Genomic DNA, 22,072 nt, shown 5'->3' with positions numbered 1-22,072 from the left:
CTTTTGGAGAAGCCTGTATTTACAAGAAAGTGAGTGGGAGATCTGTAGCATTTCTGATATTATATGTGGATGACATATTGTTGATCGGAAATGATACAGAATTTCTGGATAGCATAAAAGGATACTTGAATAAGAATTTTTCAATGAAAGACCTCGGTGAAGCTGCTTATATATTGGGCATCAAGATCTATACAGATAGATCAATACGCTTAATTGGACTTTCACAAAGCACATACCTTGGTAAAGTGTTGAAGAAGTTCAAAATGGATCAGGCAAAGAAAGGATTCTTGCATGTGTTACAAGGTGTGAAGTTGAGTCAGACTCAATGCCCGACCACTTCAGAAGATAGAGAGAAAATGAAAATGCAATGTTGTGTACCAGACCTGATGTGTGCCTTGTTATTAGTTTAGCAAGGAGGTACCAAAGTAATCCAGGAGTGGATCACTGGACAACGGTCAAGAACATCCTAAAATACCTGAAAAGGACTAAGGATATGTTTCTCGTTTATGGAGGTGACAAAGAGCTCATCGTAAATGGTTATGTCGATGCAAGCTTTGACACTGATACGTATTTATATTGAATGGTGGAATTGTCAATTGGTGCAGTTCTAAGAAAAACGTCGTGGCGGGATCTACGTGTGAAGCGGAGTACATAGCTGCTTCAGAAGTAGCAAATGAAGGAGTCTGGATGAAGGAGTTCATATTCGATCTAGGTGTCATACCTAGTGCATCGGGTCCAATGAAAATCTTTTGTGACAATACTGGTGGAATTGCCTTGGCAATGGAATCCGGATTTCACAAAAGAACCAAGCACATCCAGAGATGCTTCAATTCCATCTGCGATCAAGTCAAGGAGGGAGACATAGAGATTTGCAAAATACATACGGATCTGGATGTTGCAGACCCGTTGACTAAGCCTCTCTCATGAGCAAAAGATGATCAGCACCAAGACTCCATGGGTGTTAGAATCATTACTATGTATCTAGATTATTGACTCTAGTTCAAGTGGGAGACTGAAGGAAATATGCCCTAGAGGCAATAATAAAGTTGTTATTTATATTTCCTTATATCATAATAAATGTTTATTATTCATGCTAGAATTATATTAACTAGAAACTTAGTACATGTGTGAATACATAGACAAACAGAGTGTCCCTAGTATGTCTCTACTAGACAAGCTCGTTAATCAAAGATGGTTAAGTTTCCTGACCATAGACATGAGTTGTCATTTGATGAATGGGATCACATAATTAGAGAATGATGTGATGGACAAGACCCATCCGTTAGCTTAGGACAAATGTTCGTTTAGTTTTATTGCTAATGCTTTCATCATGACTTGACCATGTTCCTCTGACCATAAGATTATGCAACTCCCGAATAGCAGAGGAACACCTTGTGTGCTATCAAACGTCACAACGTAACTGGGTGATTATAAAGATGCTCTACAGGTGTCTCCGATGGTGTTTGTTGAGTTGGCATAGATCGAGATTAGGATTTGTCACTCCGTTTATCGGAGAGGTATCTCTGGGCCCTCTCGGTAATGATCATCACTATAAGCCTCTCAAGCAATGTACAAATGAGTTAGTTACGGGATGATGCATTACAGAACGAGTAAAGAGACTTGTCGGTAACGAGATTGAACTAGGTATGATGATACCGACGATCGAATCTCGGGCAAGTAACATACCGATGACAAAGCGAATGACGTATGTTGTTGTGCGGTTTGACCGATAAAGATCTTAGTAGTATATGTAGGAGCCAATATGAGCATCCAGGTTAAGCTATTGGTTATTGACCAGAGATGTGTCTCGGTCATGTCTACATAGTTCTCGAACCCGTAGGGTCCGCACGCTTAACATTCGATGACGATTTGTATTATGAGTTATGTGACTTGATGTATCGAAGTTTGTTCAGAGTCCCGGATGTGATCACGGACATGACGAGGAGTCTCGAAATGGTCGAGGCATGAATATCGATATATTGGAAGGTTATATTCGGAAACCGGAATGGTTCTGAAGTGTTTCAGGTATTTTCTGGAGTACCGGGAGGTTACCGGAACCCCCCTGGGGGTTAATGGGCCTTTGATACGTCTCCGTCGTATCTACCTTTTCAAACACTTTTGCCCTTGTTTTGGACTCTAACTTGCATGATTTGAATGGAACTAACCCGGACTGACGCTGTTTTCAGCAGAATTGCCATGGTGTTATTTATGTGTAGAAACAAAAGTTCTCCGAATGACCTGAAACTCCACGAAGATTATTTTTGGAAATAATAAAAAATACTGGCAAAGTATCAAGGCCAGGGGGCCCACACCCTAGCCACGAGGGTGGGGGCGTGCCTGCCCCCCTGGGCGCGCCCCTGCCTCGTGGGCCCCCTGGAGCTCCACCGACCTCAACTCCAACTCCATATATTCGTGTTCAGGGAGAAAAAAATAGAGGAGAAGGATTCATCGCATTTTATGATACGGAGCCGCCGCCAAGCCCTAAACTCTCTCGGGAGGGCTGATCTGGAGTCCGTTCGGGGCTCCGGAGAGGGGAATCCATCGCCATCGTCATCATTAACCTTCATCCATCACCGATTTCATGATGCTCACCGCCGTGCGTGAGTAATCCCATCGTAGGCTTGCTGGACAGTGATGGGTTGGATGAGATTTATCATGTAATCGAGTTAGTTTTGTTATGGTTTGATCCCTAGTATCCACTATGTTATGAGATTGATGTTGCTATGACTTTGCTATGCTTAATGCTTGTCACTAGGGCCCGAGTGCCATGATTTCAGATCTGAATCTATTATGTTTTCATGAATATATGTGAGTTCTTGATCCTATCTTGCAAGCCTATAGTCACCTACTATGTGTTATGATCCGGCAACCCCGAAGTGACAATAATCAGGACCACTCCCGGTGATGACCGTAGTTTGAGGAGTTCATGTATTCACTATGTGTTAATGCTTTGGTCAGGTACTCTATTAAAAGGAGGCCTTAATATCCCTTAGTTTCCACTAGGACCCTGCTGCCACGGGAGGGTAGGACAAAAGATGTCATGTAAGTTCTTTTCCATAAGCACGTATGACTATATTCGGAATACATGCCTACATTACATTGATGAATTGAAGCTAGTTTTGTGTCACCCTAGGTTATGACTGTTACATGATGAACCGCATCCGGCATAATTCTCTATCACCGATCCATTGCCTACGAGCTTTCCATATATTGTTCTTCGCTTATTTACTTTTTCGTTGCTATTGTTATCATCACTATAAACACCAAAAATATTACTTTTGCTACTATTACCTTTTACTACCGTTACCACTACTATCATATTACTTTGCTACTAAATACCTTGCTGCAGATGTTAAGTTTCCAGGTGTGGTTGAATTGACAACTCAGCTGCTAATACTTGAGAATATTCTTTGGCTCCCCTTGTGTCGAATCAATAAATTTGGGTTGAATACTCTACCCTCGAAAACTATTGCGATCCCCTATACTTGTGGGTTATCAAGACTATTTTCTGGTGCCGTTGCCAGGGAGCATAGCTCTATTCTTTGAGTCACTTGGAATTTATATCTGCTGGTCACTATGAAGAACTTGAAATACGTGAAAACAAAATTTTATCCCTCAACTACGAGGGGAGGTAAGGAACTTCCATCTAGCTCTGCACTTGATTCACCTTCTGTTTTGAGTAAGCTTGCGACACCTAAACCTGCTTCTGCTATTAATTCTGATATGTCGCATATTATTGATGATGCCACTTCTGCTATGCATGATACTTATGATGAAACTACTTCTATGCTAGATACTACTGCGCCACTTGGTGAATTTCTTGATGAACAACTTGCTAGGGCTGGAGAGAATGAAATTATTGAAACTGATAATATTGATGAAATTGATGATGAAGGCTCTCCTAATAAATATGAATTGCCTGTTGTGCCTGAGGGCTATGTTATGGATGAATAAACTAAAAGAGACTTTCTTGCATGCAATGATAGAAGTGATCTTAAGAAATTATTAGCTAAGCTTAAACAAAAAACTCTGAATGCTAGAATAAAATATGATCCTGCTTATGCTACTTCACCTATCTTTGTTACTGATAACGATTATGAATTCTCTATTGATCCTGATGTAATTACTTTGGTTGAATCTGATCCTTTTTATGGTTATGAATCTGAAACTGTTGTGGCACATCTTACTAAATTAAATGATATAGCCACCCTGTTCACTAATGATGAGAGAACTCGCTACTTTTATATCCTTAAAATATTTTCGTTCTCATTAAAGGGTGATGCTAAGATATGGTTTAATTCTCTTGATCCTGGTTGTGTGCGTAGTCCCCAGGATATGATTTATTACTTCTCTGCTAAATATTTCCCTGCTCATAAGAAACAAGCTGCCTTAAGGGATATATATAATTTTGTGCAAATTGAAGAAGAGAGTCTCCCACAAGCTTGGGGGAGGCTTCTCCAATTACTTAATGCTTTGCCTGATCATCCTCTTAAGAAAAATGAAATACTTGATATCTTTTATAATGGACTAACCGATGCTTTCAGAGATTACCTGGATAGTTGTGCTGGTTCTGTTTTCAGGGAAAGAACACCGGATGAAGCTGAAATTCTATTTAATAATATGTTGACAAATGAAAATAATTGGACACTTCCTTAGCCAGCTCCTGAACCAACTCCTGAGCCTATTCCTAAACCAACTCCGAAGAAAAGAGGTGTTCTATTTCTCAGTCCTGAAGATATGCAAGAGGCAAAGAAATCTATGAAAGAAAAGGGTATTAAAGCTGAAGATGTTAAGAATTTACCTCCTATTGAAGAAACACATGGTCTTAATTTACCGCCTATTGAAGAAACGCATGGTCTTGATAACCCGACACAAGTAGTAAAGGTAAATTCTCTCTATAGATATGATAAAGCTGAAATCCCTCCTACTAAGTTTGCTAGCCAATGTTTGGATGAGTTTGATAACTTTATGGTTAAGCAAGAAGACTTCAATGCTTATTTTGGTAGACAATTGAAACAAAATGCTTATATGATTGAACACTTGGGTGATTATATGTTTAGAGTTAAAGGTGAACTTAAACTCATTAGTAAACATGCTTCTATGGTTACCACTCAAGTAGAACAAGTACTTAAAGCTCAAAATGATTTGCTCAATGAATTGAATAGTAAGAATAATGACTATGCTATTAGAGTGGCTACTAGAACTGGTAAAATGACTCAGGAACCTTTGTATCCTAAAGGCCATCCTAAGAGAATTGAGCAAGATTCTCGAAGAAATAGTATAGATGCACCTAGTCCTTCTAAAAGGAAGAAAAATAAAAATGATAGGACTTTGCATGCTTCTAGTGAACCTGTTATTGACACACCTGAGAATCCTAATGATATCTCTATTTCTGATGTTGAAACACAATCTGGTAATGAACATGAAACTAGTGATAATGTTAATGATGATGTTCATGTTGATGCTCAACCTAGTAATGATAATGATATAGAAATTGAACCTGTTGTTGATCTTGATAACCCACAATCAAAGAATCAATGTTATGATAAAAGAGACTTTGTTGCTAGGAAACACAATAAGGAAAGAGAGCATTGGGTTCAGAAACCCATGCCTTTTCCTCCTAAGCCATCCAAGAAAAAGGATGATAAGGATTTTGAGCGCTTTGCTGAAATGATTAGACCTATCTTTTTGTGTATGTGTTTGACTAATATGCTTAAAATGAATCCTTATGCTAAGTACATGAAAGATATTGTTACTAATAAAAGAAAGATACCGGAAGCTGAAATTTTCACCATGCTTGCTGATTATACTTTTAAGGGTGGAATACCTAAGAAACTAGGAGATCCAGGAGTACCAACTATACCATGCTCCATTAAAAGAAACTATGTTAGAACTGCTTTATGTGATCTTGGAGCCGGTGTTAGTGTTATGCCTCTCTCTTTATATCATAGATTTGATTTGAATAAGTTGAGACCTACCGAAATATCTTTGCAAATGGATGATAAATCAACTGCTATACCTGTCGGTATTTGTGAGGATGTGCTTGTTGTAGTTGCAAACGTTACTATTTTAACGGACTTTGTTATTCTTGATATTCCCGAGGACGATAGTATGTCTATTATTCTTGGAAGACCCTTTTTGAATACTGCAGGGGCTGTTATTGATTGCAACAAGGGCAATGCCACTTTCCATGTTAATGGTAATGAGCATACGGTACACTTTCCGAGGAAACAACCTCAAGTCCACAGTATCAATTCTATTAGAAAAATTCCATCGGTTATTTTTGGAGGTTTTGAATTTCCTCTTCCTACTGTCAAGAAGAAATATGATATTCTTGTTGTTGGGGATGTGCATGTCCCCGTTGAGGTAACCTAGTGTTATTTGAAAATTCTCCGGTTCCATGTTACTCGGAATGAGTTTGTTAACAAGACTTGATCAACCTTGTTAGTGGATTCCTTTTGATGAGCATGAGATGGATGAATTTAGGAAACACAACTCTCTGTAACCTCTTTTTACTTTCTGTTATTTACATTAAATAAAGCAAAAATAGTAATTTCTGTCTGTTTTCTGAATTATCCGTGCAATATAAAAATACCCCGAAAATAAAAGTTCTCCAAATGCCCTGAAATTTAAATACAATTTTTTCTGGAATATTTGAGAATATCTGGCACTGAGAATACAGCAGGGGGAGCAAGCACCTGGCCACGAGGGTCCACGGCGCGCCCACCCCCCTGGGCGCGCCCCCTGCCTCGTGGCCCCACGGTGGCTCCCCTCCACTTATTCCTGCACCCACACACTTCTTCTTCCTCCCAAAAAAATCACCATCCAGTTCAACCACGAGTTCTAGCTCATTTTGTTGCGATTTTTGATCTCCTTGCTCAAAGCACCTCTCACAAAATTGCTTTGGGGGATTGTTCCTTGGTATGTGACTCCTCAATTGGTCCAATTAGTTTTTGTTCTAGTACTGTATTCATTGCAAATTTGTGATGCCTAGGTGACCATGTTCTTGAGCTTGCATGTCAAATTTATATGGTTCCAAGTAGTTCTAATACATGATATAGGCTCTAGGCACTTGTAGGAGTAGTTGCTATCAATTTTGTTGAGTTTGGTTTACTTTTATTTAAAGTTTCTAGAAATTTCAAAAAAAATCAGAGAAAAAAATATGCTTAGGAAAATGTACCAAGGTGGTTCTTCAAGGAAACAAGGACCCAGGCTTACAATGCGTGATGCTGATGATGAGCCACCAAGGGACGCTCCAGTGCGGCCTTGTGAATGGCCTTCAGAGGACTTCATGGATCGAGCAGGAATTAAGGAAGAATTTAACGCATATTTGCGTAACGCTGATCTTGTAAGCTTCGGGCAGAAAAGTGCCGTCAGTACCACTATCTCACTAGTTCCTTTGTGAGGAGGTTTAAATTTTCATCTTCACATAATTCTCAAACTGTCCTGTTTGATCTTTATGAAAATTCTTATACTATGGACTTAGAGGACTTTACCACTGCTTGCAAACTTCCACAATGGGGTAGTACTAGTGAACCTCACAAATCTGAATTTAGAGATTTTCTTGCTAGTATAACTATGGGGGAATCTAGAGATATAGCACAAGCTACCATAGGGAGCATTCATTTTCCTGTTATACATTATTTTGCTCTCTTCATAGGTAGGTGCATAAATGGTAAAGATGAAGCATGCCATATGTGTGTTCCTGACCTCAGTATTCTTAGGAGTGCTATGTTAGGAGATAAATCTTATAATTTGGGAGCCATTGTTGCACGTAGGTTGCATCATAATAGATTTAATGAAGATTTCTTCGGTGGAATTTATGCAACCCGTATAGCTAATTTTCTTGGTATAACCATACGTGAGGATGATATTGAGTTGCCTCCTGCTTATTTGGATTATGAGGCTATGGATCGTCATCATTTTGTTGAGAGGAATGATCAGTTCCTCCAGTACCAACTAATCTTTGACAGACGACGCACCTATCACGTCGCTCTCCCTGCTTCTACTTTCTTGGACTTTCAGGCAAAAGGGAGATATTTTATAACCAGAGAGGAGGCGGAAGAGTATAAGAGGAGGGCTGAGATATCTCACCTCCAAGCTGCAGCCCACGATGCAATGACTGTTGCATCTCAGTACGACCCCAACTACAACTTTGGATATCCACCGGGCCATCCGTGGCATTAGACCAACTTAGGCCAAAAGCCTAAACTTGGGGAAGTACGTATTTCCCACCGACATTACATTCATGTTCACACACTCACTGCTAGTTGTCGGTGTTCATACTTTTCATTGTATCATCCATACTAGTTTATTTCTTTTTTATGCTTTCTTCTTGTGTGTTTGATAAACCCTAAGAAAAAAAATTAGTTGTAGCTTTTAGCTAGCTTTAATTTCTATGCTTGTAGTAGTAATTAAAAAGAAAACCCAAAAAGATTTCATGTTCTTCTTTTGCTTGTTGGGAGTTTTCCTGTGTTAATAGTTTTATTTTTTTTCTTTTCTTTGGGGGTCGATAGGAGAAGACTGACGGTGTCCTGGACTAGGGGGTACTCAACACGTCGTCTCCCGATCTATTAGATTGGGCCGAGGACCCCCGTGGCCGTATACTCATGGGCCAGTTCGGACGGCTACCGCATACAAGAAAGATTCCACAAGACTTGGCGATCAAGACAAGGACTTCTCCCCACCGGCGTATTCGGCTAGGACTCTTGTTATCCTAGGCCTCCGGTGCATTATATAAACCAAGGCCAGGCTAGTCGATAGAGATACAATATATACATAACAACAATCGTACCATAGGCTAGCTTCTAGGGTTTAGCCTCCTTGATCTCGTGGTAGATCTACTCTTGTACTACCCATATCATCAATATTAATCAAGCAGGACGTAGGGTTTTACCTCCATCAAGAGGGCCCGAACCTGGGTAAAACATCGTGTTCCCTGCCTCCTGTTACCATCGATCCTAGACGCATTGTTCGGGACCCCCTACCCGAGATCCGCCAGTTTTGACACCGACATTAGTGCTTTCATTGAGGGTTACGCTGTGTGATCGACAAAAGGATCGATGGCTCGCCTGCAGATCAACTGCGACTTCGGCGTCTTCGTCACCAGTTCGACTAGTCACCTTGGTTCGACCAAGAATTGCGCCCCGTGTTCGGACCACCATGTTCGGACGAGGGCCTTCATCAAACATCAACTCCGATCTCTATCAAGATCACAGAGGAATCATCTATGGAGCTCGGTGGCTCAATGTCAACATTGCCCTCAAGCGTCCGTGCTGTTTTTCTGGACAGCGAACTCGTATCTGCCACCACCACCTCCTCGAGTATCGCTTTGACGATCGCTTTGCTGGAATTGTGCGTAATTGAGTCTACAACAACCCTGGAAAATTTCGTCGAGTTCCGATGGAGGAATCTCTGGCAATCCACGATATACCGGAGCCCTGTCAAATCTGGACGGGAATTTGGATGAGTTTAGGGCGTGGTGTCCAGCTTCTAGGTCGGATGTCCTTTGGAAGATCCAACCGTTGATCGGCTGCGGAATTCCTATATCTACCACCTCTCAAAATTTTGGCTCGATCCGACCGTCCAAACTCCGGGAACCTTCCGATTAGTGCATCACTTTTCGGATCTGTTTTCTGCGCGAAAATGAATCCGACCCGAGTTCATCTTTTTTATGAGCAGGATTTCGGACATCCCTTTTGAAGGAAGTTTTGTATGGGGTATTGTGTTTTGTTCCCGAACACATCCCACTAACTGTAAGATCTTTTGAACATGATCTTCAACATCATGCTGGTGTCAAACCAGTCCGGCAATATTACTCCACGGCTGCCGACCTGCACTAGACACAGCGTCACTTTGTTGAGCCGAGCTCAACTTCTTCGGATCATCATCTCGGCAAGCCGAACAAGAGCCCGGCATCGCGAAGGATAAATCATCACCAACATCGCCGCCCACGGATTACACGGAGTGGGCATACTGGCATCGCCGCACGGTCGCTTCATGAAGCCGGCATCGACCACGTCACGACCTGCATCGACAGGGCCGCACTATTGCTTCTTCAAGCTGGTGTCCATCACGCCGACCTACTTCGACTCATCGGCTGACATCGAGGCTTCGATATCTCGGCTGGACCGGGGGCTTCGCCATCTCTTCATCAACCTACTCCAGACACTTCGGCGTCACTAGCCGACCAGCTCCGTCACGTTAGCTGGGCCGAGGGCTTTGCCTCGGCGAGCCAACCTTTACCAGCATTGCCATGCCGTCGTTTTATCGCCCATCAGGCAATGGGTGTGCCGAGCGAGTCCCAATTTTGGGAATCACCTTCCTTCGGATTGCTACAACAAATAAACCAGGTCTATCAAATGGTTGCCGCATTAACGACAGTCGCATGGTGGTTCGGTCAGTTTCCGTACATAGTCCGGCGAACGCCGCATCCAGAGCTTGGACCGACCTGTGAATTCAGGCTTTGCCACGCCTTTACCGCATCACGCCAACGCCCTGCATCGACATTGACTTCGGCGCCAGGCCATATTTCTTTTATTACTCACTTTGCATAAATTATTTATTATGCAACGATTTTTTTTAATTATCATTATTACCATTATCTCCGGTTTGCACTATTTTTTGTGCACAGGTAAACGATCCGGTGACTTCGGCGTCACTCTGCCGGTCTGCATTGATCGTGCTATGTCACCACTTTGGCGTGTCAAGCTCTCCGCTCCGCCACCTCGGGACTGGCTTGAGGGATGAAACCTTGCCCCGCATCAAGCTCGGACCGCGTCATCAATACCGAACACATTAACCAGCTAAGTCGCTTTCATGCTCAAAGCTTTAATTTCTAACTTACGTTCGGTTCGACCAAGCATTATACTTTTTTGGAAAAAAGTTGCTTCTAAAAAATTTCCTTGTCCAAACTTTGTTTGTGACGCATAAATTCAAATACCCCGTTTACTTGGGGGCTTCCTTTATGAAGCTTTTCCTGTTGCATATGATTATACTTGTACGGCTTCGTTCCTTGTTCGTGTATTATGCCATAATATGCACTATATTGACTTAAGCGATTTGCAAGCTGGGTTGCCTCGCTCCTGTGTTTACCCCTACGTTCCCGAGTGTTCGGCTAGGGAGTAAAGGGAGCACCTCTGTGATTGTCACGATCGGGTCACCCGAGCCGGACCTCAGACTGGGTGAAGTCGAAAGCTAGCGCTCTTATAGTTATTCAATGATGGTCGGCACACAACGGAACTCATGAGTACAAAAAATCTATTGCACAAGTCTCATAATAACAATGAGCACCGAAGAAAGGTATCGGTGGGGGTACTATTTTCTTCGAAGATGCTTCTTACTCTTCGCAGTAATATAGCATAAGTTACATGAGCGCGCTTTGTCTGTTACAGCCTTATGGCCTGATTGCCTGGTTATTGGAAACACCGTCGATATTCTCGACCGATGGAGTACATAACACTTTTCAGTCCTTAACCGAAGAGGGAGAAGCCGACGGTCGGTTAAGACGCGTTTAAAGTTCGGTTGAACATAGATATGATATAAGTACTTCGGTACATGCAATCATTCTTCTACCCAAGTCACTTGGGGGCTCTTAAGTTTATTTGAGTCGTTTTATAATAAGTGTTTTTCTTCTCAGTCGTTGCAAAGTTCTATTATTATTATTTATCACTCCTTTTTTCGACGTGAGTGTGCGGTCACTAGCCGGGGAGCCTAATTTCTCTCTCAAAGCCGCTAGAGTTTAGTTTGCTAAACTAGCCTAATGAGAAGTACTCCGCCCTCAGGATAGGAGGTTGAAGCCGTAGGCTGACCCGCTCGAAGTCTTGAGATAGGATGTGTCATGTTAAAGGACGATAGAAGCACTTCTTTTTTCTAAGACCAATTTTCGGATTGGCACCAAACACTTGATCTTGTTCGGACGTCATGTTTTTACTGACGTTTCTTGGTTTTCCAAGCTTTTTGGCACTTTTAAACTATTTGTGCTTTTCCAGCATTAGTCTCGCAGTGCAACGCCGGACACCTTTAGGGATTCGGCAAAAACATTCTCAGATATTGCTATATATACATTGGTTTCGAATTGTGTCTTCGGTCAATAGTTGGGTTGCCCGGCTCCTGCACTTGCTTCCTACGTTCCGTTTTGTTCGGCTAGGCGTGCAAAGGGAGAACCACTGCGATTGTGCTTCCAGCTCACATGGTTAAGCACCTTAGTGGAGAAAGCCGAAAACTGACTGTCACAATAAGTGTAAACTGGTCAGCGATCCGATGACTATGACGGGCCATTCATAAAATTGGCCGAAGTGTTTACGGCTTGACCTCGACTGTTGCCGAACACTACCGGGGGCTATTAACTGGCCTCCCAAACTAAATCCTCGATATTTTGCTCTTACATTCGAGCTGAGGTTTCATGATCATGCTTAGCATGACAACCCAAAGAAAGGAACCGATAGCGGGACTATTTTCTTTGGAATACATTTCTTCTGTTAAACAGTAATATAACATATCTCTCTGCGTACCTTTGTTTATAAAACCGTGTGGCCAGATTGCCTTGTTTGTCGCAAATCTTTGCCCTCATAAAGGCTTTATAAAGTAGGACAAACACTCCTCGGTTACTGGCCAAGGAGGTGGAAGCCGATGGTCGATCAACAAAGTTTTGTACAATGCGGATCCGAGCATTAATGACGTAAAGTACTTGGATACATAGAGTCATTACACATAATTTGTGATTTTACTATGGATATTGATCCTTAATTCAGCCACCCGTGCCCGCATTAAGGCTCGGGGGCTACTGGGCTTCGGGCTTATTATTTACAAATATTAAAGGGGCACATCGATCCCCTGATCTGGTGTTGCCACCCGACCAGTGTCTCGGGGGCTACTGCATTGCTTGTCCAATGCAGAAAATTTTATGTGCAATATAGTTTTCGAGGATATTTTGATCCTCAGGTTGGTCGGCCGCACCCAACCTGAGTCTCGAGGACTGAGCACGCCGCTTTTAGTGTCCCGAAGTATTCTGCCGAGCTTGGACTTGATCCTCAGGCCGATTTTGCAAATCAACCTGAGTCTCAGTGGCTACTGGGATCAGTGGTCTTACGTCATCCTTCAGGTGCATCTCGGGTTTTAGACCGATACACACATTGAGGGTTACTGGCTATATATCTCGGCAGAGAATAAATTGCACCAATAAAAAATATTCACAAAAATCGACCCACATTCAGGGTGGTGCACCACCTCGGAAGCAGCCCGACATAAAGCTCGGGCGCTAGTGGCTGGCTCCATAGAGGGCATTTCCGGCATTAAGCTCGGCTAAACTCCTTCAAACTTCTTTGAACCAAGGTGATTTATGACACCTCGGATATAGTCCAGCGTTGGAGCTCGGATACATAGTCCGGCGTTGGAGCTCGGATACATTCTGGCGCTAGAGCTGGGAAGCGGTCGGGCGTTGGTGCTCGGCTGCAAAAGATACCTCGAATGCAGTCCGGCGTTGGAGCTCGGACGCAAGAGGACGCTGCCGCCCGGGAACAACTTCAAACCCGAGGTGTGGCATAAAAATAACAAGGCATTGATAAAGGCCGGAAACTTAAAGGGGCTCCTCGGATACCCGATGTATAAACTTGTCGAATTCATTTCGGCGATCCTCAAGATCAAAGATAAAGAAGATTTGTTGAACCAGTTTTCAAGACCGGCGACCGAAGATGAAGGACAGTTTGGAAGAATCGAGGAGCGTCCCTAACTTGAAGACCGGTTCAGGGGGCTACTGATGGTGTCCTGGACTAGGGGGTACTCACCACGTCGTCTCCCGATCTATTAGATTGGGCCGAGGACCCCCGTGGCCGTATACTCATGGGCCAGTTCGGACGGCTACCGCATACAAGGAAGATTCCACAAGACTTGGCGATCAAGACAAGGACTTCTCCCCACCGGCGTATTTGGCTAGGACTCTTGTTATCCTAGGCCTCCGGTGCATTATATAAACCAAGGCCAGGCTAGTTGATAGAGATACAATATATACATAACAACAATCGTACCATAGGCTAGCTTCTAGGGTTTAGCCTCCTTGATCTCGTGGTAGATCTACTCTTGTACTACCCATATCATCAATATTAATCAAGCAGGACGTAGGGTTTTACCTCCATCAAGAGGGCCCGAACCTGGGTAAAACATCGTGTTCCCTGCCTCCTGTTACCATCGATCCTAGACGCATAGTTCGGGACCCCCTACCCGAGATCTGCCGGTTTTGACACCGACAAAGACCTTAATTATACTGTTAAAATGGATCTTATATGCATTATTGTTGATCTAACAAAAGAGCCCATGTTGCCTTGTCTTCTCCTGTTTATTGAATGCTTGCAGGTTCCAGCTTAGTCCAATGCACGTGCATTGTTATTATTATTCACATCATTCGATCGTGCAAGTGAAAGGCAATTATGACGATATATGATGGACTGATTGAGATGGGAGAAGCTGGTATGAACTCGACCTCTCTTGTTTTTGTAAATATGATTAGTTCATCGTTCCTGATTCAGCCTATTATGAATAAACATGTTCGCAATGACAATTAGAGATTATAGTTGCTTATGCCATGCTTAATTAGCTAGGAGCTTATAATGGTTTACCTTGCGTGCCAACATGCTATTAAAATGGTTGTGATGTGGTATGATAGGGTGGTATCCTCTTTTGAACGATTCGAGTGGCTTGACTTGGCACATGTTCACGCATGTAGTTGAAACAAAATCAACATAGCCTCTACGATATTTATGTTCATGGTGCATTATATCCTACTCATGCTTGCATTTGGTGTTGATTAATTTTAATGCATGTTCATGACTGTTGTCGCTCTCTAGCTGGTCACTTCCTAGTCTTTTTCTAGCCTTCATCTGTACTAAGTGGGAATACTGCTTGTGCATCCAATCCCATAAACCCCAAAGTTGTTCCATATGAGTCCACAATACCTACCTATATACGGTATCTACCTGCCGTTCCAAGTAAATTTGTATGTGCCAAACTCTAAACCTTCAAATAAACATTCTGTTTTGTATGCTCGAATAGCTCATGTATCAACTAGGGTTGTCCGTATCTTCCATGTTAGGCGGGTTATTCTCAAGAGGAGTGGACTCCGCTCCTCACTCGCGAGAAAATGGCTGGTCACCGGGATGCCCAGTCCCATGCTTTATGCAAATCAAATCAAAATAATTGCAAACAAAACTCCCCCTGGGACTGTTGTTAGTTGGAGGCACTCGTTGTTTCGAGCAAGCCATGGATTGATGCTTGTTGGTGGAGGGGGAGTATAAACTTTACCATTCTGTTTGGGAACCGCCTATAATGTCTGTAACATGGAAGATATCGCCATCTCTTGGTTATTATGTTGACAATGAAAGTATACCGCTCAAAATATTATTCATATTTATTTCAAAACCGAGCTCTGGCACCTCTACAAATCCCTGCTTCCCTCTAAAAAGCACCAGTTGGAGAGCATCGTTGTCATTTGCATTCATTACTGTTAGTTTACATTGAGTATGACTTGACTGGATCTCTTTTACCATGAATTACAATGTCTAGTTAGTCCTTGGTCTTTAAAGGTGATCTGCATTTATGTTTTGCGGTCTCAGAAAGGGCTAGCGAGATACCATCTTGTTATATCATATTATGACTGTTTTGAGAAAGTGTTGTCATCTGAGATTTATTATTATTGCTCGCTAGTTGATTATGCCATTGATATGAGTAAACATGAGACCTAAGAGTTATTGTGAATATGGTTAGTTCATAATATTTGCTGAAAACTTGAATGTTGGCTTTACATATTTACAACAACAAGAGCAAACAGAGTTTGTAAAAGTTTTTCTTTATCACTTTCAGTTTGCCAACTGAATTGCTTGAGGACAAGCAAAGGTTTAAGCTTGGGGGAGTTGATACGTCTCTGTCATATCTACTTTTTCAAACACCTTTGCCCTTGTTTTGGACTCTAACTTGCATGATTTGAACGGAACTAACCCGGACTGACGTTGTTTTCAGCAGAATTGCCGTGGTGTTATTTATGTGCAGAAACAAAAGTTCTCGGAATGACCTGAAACTCCACGGAGATTATTTTTGGAAATAATAAAAAATACTGGCAAAGCATCAAGGCTAGGGGCCCACACCCTAACCACGAGGGTGGGGCGCGCCTGCCCCCCTGGGCGCGCCCCCTGCCTCGTGGGGCCCCTGGAGCTCCACCGACCTCAACTCCAACTCCATATATTCGTGTTCGGGGAGAAAAAATAGAGGAGAAGGATTCATCGCGTTTTACGATACGGAGCCGCCGCCAAGCCCTAAACTCTCTCGGGAGGGCTGATCTGGAGTCCGTTCGGGGCTCCGGAGAGGGGAATCCGTTGCCATCGTCATCATCAACCTTCCTCCATCACCAATTTTATGGTGCTCACCGCCGTGCGTGAGTAATCTCATCGTAGGCTTGCTGGACGGTGATGGGTTGGATGAGATTTATCATGTAATCGAGTTAGTTTTGTTATGGTTTGATCCCTAGTATCCACTATGTTCTGAGATTGATGTTGCTATGACCTTGCTATGCTTAATGCTTGTCACCAGGGCCCGAGTGCCATGATTTCAGATCTGAACCTATTATGTTTTCATGAATATATATGAGTTCTTGATCCTATCTTGCAAGTCTATAGTCACCTACTATGTGTTATGATCCGGCAACCCCGAAGTGACAATAATCAGGACCACTCCCGGTGATGACCGTAATTTGAGGAGTTCATGTATTCACTATGTGTTAATGCTTTGGTCCGGTACTCTATTAAAAGGAGGCCTTAATATCCCTTAGTTTCCACTAGGACCCCGCTGCCACGGGAGGGTAAGACAAAAGATGGCATGCAAGTTTTTCCATAAGCACGTATGACTATATTCAGAATACATGCCTACATTACATTGATGAATTGGAGCTAGTTCGGTGTCACCCTAGGTTATGACTGTTACATGATGAACCGCATCCGCATAATTCTCTATCACCGAACCATTGCCTACGAGCTTTCCATATATTGTTCTTCGCTTATTTACTTTTCCGTTGCTATTGTTATCATCACTATAAAACACCAAAAATATTACTTTTGCTACTGTTACCTTTTACTAGCGTTACCACTACTATCATATTACTTTGCTACTAAATACCTTGATGCAGATATTAAGTTTCCGGGTGTGGTTGAATTGACAACTCAGCTGCTAATACTTGAGAATATTCTTTGGCTCCCCTTGTGTCGAATCAATAAATTTGGGTTGAATACTCTACCCTCGAAAACTATTGCGATCCCCTATACTTGTGGGTTATCAGCCTTCATGGACCCTAGTGGGAGAGAGGAGGCAGCGGCCAGGTGGAGGCGCGTGCCCCCGAAGTCCAAACCGAATTGAACTAGGGTTGGGGGGCCCTTTCCTTCTCTCCTCCTCCTCTTTCCCCCCTTCTCCTTGTGGGAATAAGAAAAGGGGGCCCGAATCCTACTTGGACCGGGAGTCCAAGTAGGACTCCCCCCTTGGCGCGCCACACCTATGGACGGCCTCCTCTCCTCCCCCCTTTATATACATGGGAGGGGGGCACCCTAAAGGGACACCAAAGTTTCTCTTAGCCGTGTGTGGTGCCCCCCTCCACAGTTACACACCTTGGTCATATCGTCGTAGTGCTTAGGCGAAGCCCTGCGCCGCCGTCACCACGTCGTCGTGCTGACGGAACTCTCCCTCGGCCTCAACTGGATCAAGAGTTCGAGGGACGTCACCGAGCTGAACGTGTGCTGATCGTGGAGATGCCGTACGTTCGGTACTTGGATCGGTTGGATCAAGAAGACGTTTGACTACATCAACCGCTTTACTAAACGCTTCCGCTTTCGGTCTACAAGGGTACATAGACACACTCTCCCCGGTCGTTGCTATGCTTCTCCTAGATAGATCTTGCGTGATCGTAGGCAATTTTTTTGAAATACTACGTTCCCCAACATGAAGATGGATGTGGATGCTGATGACAGTGGTGATGATGTCGACGTCCCCTTGCACGTGGTGGTAAATATGGCGGTCTCCTCCTTGCCAATTCCCCCTCGGATAGATTCCAGAGGCTAGGGTTCTCCTTCTGGATGCGTTTCTGGTGATTCTGGACGTCTGTTCTATGATCCAAATGCATGGGGGGGAGTAGTCGACCAGGAGAGGAAGCCGCCATGACATATGACTGCTCGTATGGCTGGACGTCTTGTGCTGTGGAGGCATCGCACAGCGTCGAACTTTCTTCTGCTGCTTTATTTATTTTATGGTAGATGATAATCGCAATAAATGATGTGATTCCACCATAATTTTCTAGGATTCCTTCAATAGTATTTTATTTGCTCCAAAAGACATTTTCTAGGAAAGCCAAGAAAACTAGTGCGCGAACACGGTAAAATTTCCTGCAGCCTATGGTGTAGGCATAAAATAACCATCATGGACTCATCAGGGGCCATAGCTTCCCGATCGACGTGGATGCTCTATAATTTACGGGGTGAGAGGGAATTGTTGTGAAGGAAAGGTGGCACGACCGGACAAGCAAGAAGGTGATGAAGTTAATTGTTATGATTCGAGATGGAGTAAATGACAGCCTAGCTCCAAAATAGCCTTACCCGGTTTTGAACCACCTTTTTGGCTCTCTATTGAATCATGGGAGTGCCAATTTCTGATTTGAACCACCTTTTCAGTTCTCTATTGAACCAGGGGAAGTGCCCAACCGATACCTACTAAGAAAGGAAGGATTATTTGTGCTCATCCATCGCTTTTTTGCATAAAACCCCATGCTTTTCCCGAAATCAATCTGCGGCCATGTTTTAAGTGAGTCTAGATAAATGTTTTTTTGCATAAAATCCCTTGATCTTTTGGTTAATCAACTTGCAGTCTGTTTTAAGTTAATCTAGAAAACGTGCTTTTCCAAAAGAAAAACCCTGATATTTTCGTTTATAAACTCGCAGTCCATCTAAAAAATAACATTATTTTTGGACTGATTCAAATGTTTTAAAAAAAATATTCACATCTTTTAAACCCTAACTTCAACTTTGACATGTTATATATAGAAAAATTGATTAGAACAATGTGTAGGTCTGAATATGATGTTTGTTTTACCTGTTAAACATTTTTAAAATGTTATTTAGGGTGTTACTTCAATCAATATTGCATGACGCATGCACATCTCGACAAAACTCGCATGGGGAAAAATAAAACATATTTAATTGCCCACCTTATGCAGAGGAAAAGACACACACCTTAAGATTGACCACATCCAAATGTGTTGTGATTCTGTGAGCACTGAGATCACCGTCGGCGAGGGTGATAATGAGGATAAGCGGCAACGCATATGGGATGCACATGGACCTATGGGGTCTTGAGTCATGGTAAATGGGTTAGGAGTGTGGGGTATCTTTTTTTCCATGTTCTCTTTTGCTAGTTTTTTATAATGTCAATTGGAATAGTTGTGCTCACCATAAAACATCAGACTGGGGTGAGGTTGTAGACCATAAGTTTAGCATGTCTCTACTCCTATAAAAATACGAGTTGGTGATGATGGTGTGCCTGCTTTCGTGCCATCTGCACCGTCCGATCTGGAATCTACGGCTGAAACTAAGGAGGTTGTCTTGACAGTTAACTTGCACTTTTACAAAGACACCCCGCACATTATATGGAATGTTGGAGAAGAGGCGACTCAAACACAATATCACGCCGCGTTAAGTATTCGAGAACCCCGCGAAAGATATCGAGTCTTCGAGAACCCCTTCGGTTGAGGGCCCATCCCCTTGTAAAGATTTTTCTATATCTATACTACTATATAGTGAGGGAATAACTTTCAATATAGACCATCCAATCCACACATCCAAATGTCCAGGATGTGGCAAATCCCTACAGCATGGTCATGTTTGCTCTGTGTCGCATCGCGCTCGCCGTCCATGTTCCTTTCTCCTCCTCAACGGCCAAGCTCCCGCCCCCCTCGTACACGCACGCATCTCCCATCTTCTCTAAAGCCTTACCCAGAGCTGGCTTAATTTCATTCGAGAAGAACACGCTCAAGACCTCATTATCAGCCAAAGGGATGGTGGCCAACAGTAGGATGGGGAAGCTGCCAGTTGTGTGCAGCAGCAGGTACTGCAGCCTATGGGAGGGCCAAGAAGCCATAGTTGGTTGAGCCGTAGCTAGATGACATCGGCAAGGGTAGGAAAGATGGCGGTATTGGTAGACTGAGGATGTTGTAGAGATGTGAAGAAGTTGTGTGAAGGATCTGGAGACGAGGGAGTAGGGAGAGAAGATATGGGAGAGTTCGAGGGACGTGTAGATGGACCATGGATGAGATGCAGCGTAGTTTCATAAAGCTGAGCTTTCATGGGCCGTGGATTACCTCTTCTCCGACTAGGTAGGTGGGCCATATTGGAATTTCTTGTTCCAAGTGACATGACGTTGTGTTGTAATAGGTGGTAATGGGCCTAAAGAATGAAATCGTGCCATAATCAATGGATTATAAACATAAGACCATGACTTTCTCAAAAAAAGACATAAGACCATGAGGAGCATTCTGTAAAAAATACATATAAAGAGTACTACTTCCTTCGTCCGGAAATATTTGTTCGAGGAATGGATGTATCTAGATGTATTTTAATTATAAATACATTCATTCATATCTATTTTGACGACAAGTATTTCCGAACGGATGGAATACTAATGAACTGCTACATACACGAAGTTGTCAAAAGACTGCTACATACACGCACGCAAGTGTGTACTTTATAAAATGCCAATATGAACTAGCTACATGCACTCCATCAACGTGCAAAGCACGTGCCACTTACTAGTATCACAAAACATACGAGGTCCATGTGGTACACGTGGCAGCCAGGGACGAAGCTAAAAAAATGTTTGGTGAGGTCATGTCTATGATAATGAGGCCATCTTCTATACATTGACAGTAATTAGTACTAAAATAATGAAGGATTATCTAATTTCATTGGGGTCAAATGACCCCAATGCTTACATGGGAGCTTCGCCCTTTGTCACACTCTCACGTTTCTAGATGTTTGCTATGTAGCAAAGCACATACGTTGAGGTAGCGCAATAAAATCTGAAATTTATTAGTTGAACAATATGGATATTTTATATTAACATAATTTGTACATTATTAATAATCATGACAGGTATTTTTTGAGACACAATAATCATGTTAGGTATTATATTATCAACGGTTTGATTTGAAGACGTTATTTGTCATTCGTTTCATGGCACGGGCTTTTTTGCTAGTTTTATATGTTTTTCAGGATTGCAAGTTTCAGTTTTTTTAGGGGGGGGGGGGGGGGGGGGGTTGTTTTCTCTTTTCGAATAACAATTTTAGTTGTAAAGGACATGACGACACTTATCACTGAGGAATAACATAGGACCAGGAAGAAAACGTACTTGAACTTGGCACGACGCCTCCAGCCTGTCTCGGCATGGCGAGACGCCATCACCGGGCGTCGCGCCACGTAAAGAGAAGCACCTGCCTGCTGCTTCGTCGTCGATGTACGTCAGTACGTGAGCGTAGACTGTAGAGACAACGCATTTGCATGCCACCACGTAAACCTGATCATTCCCTGGGACGGTTCAGGTTTGGGCCGGGCTTGGCAAAGCCCGATGAAAAAATTCCATGCCCGAGCCCGGCCTGAAGCACATGAACAGTGGCGTTTTTAATTAAATTAATCATATTTGGGATATTATATTAGTTTATTATGTTAGAAATATTAGCATTTTTTTGATTAATCTAATCCATGAGTAAGCAGCAAACATGGCAAATACGGTATGCATCTTATAGCAATACCTAAGCATGTGAGCACGTACAATACATAGAAATGAAACATCTATGAATAACATATATACGGCTAGCACATGAACGAGCAAAAAGGAGATGAACGAGTCATACCCTCCGGTTGGCCAGGCCAACGCGGCGGCGGCAGCAGCAACCTCGGCATTGGCCAAGGCCTTCTTCTTGGCGGCTTCGTCGTCAGCCATGGAGTCGATGCAGGGGACGTAGTGGAAGCAGAGGCAGACGGAGACTGGGGCGGATCGG

Source organism: Triticum urartu, chromosome 6A (genome assembly GCF_056163025.1).
Source record: "Triticum urartu cultivar PI428250 chromosome 6A, HENAU_Tu73, whole genome shotgun sequence".
NCBI lineage: Eukaryota > Viridiplantae > Streptophyta > Magnoliopsida > Poales > Poaceae > Triticum > Triticum urartu.
This window is presented reverse-complemented; position numbering follows the sequence as displayed.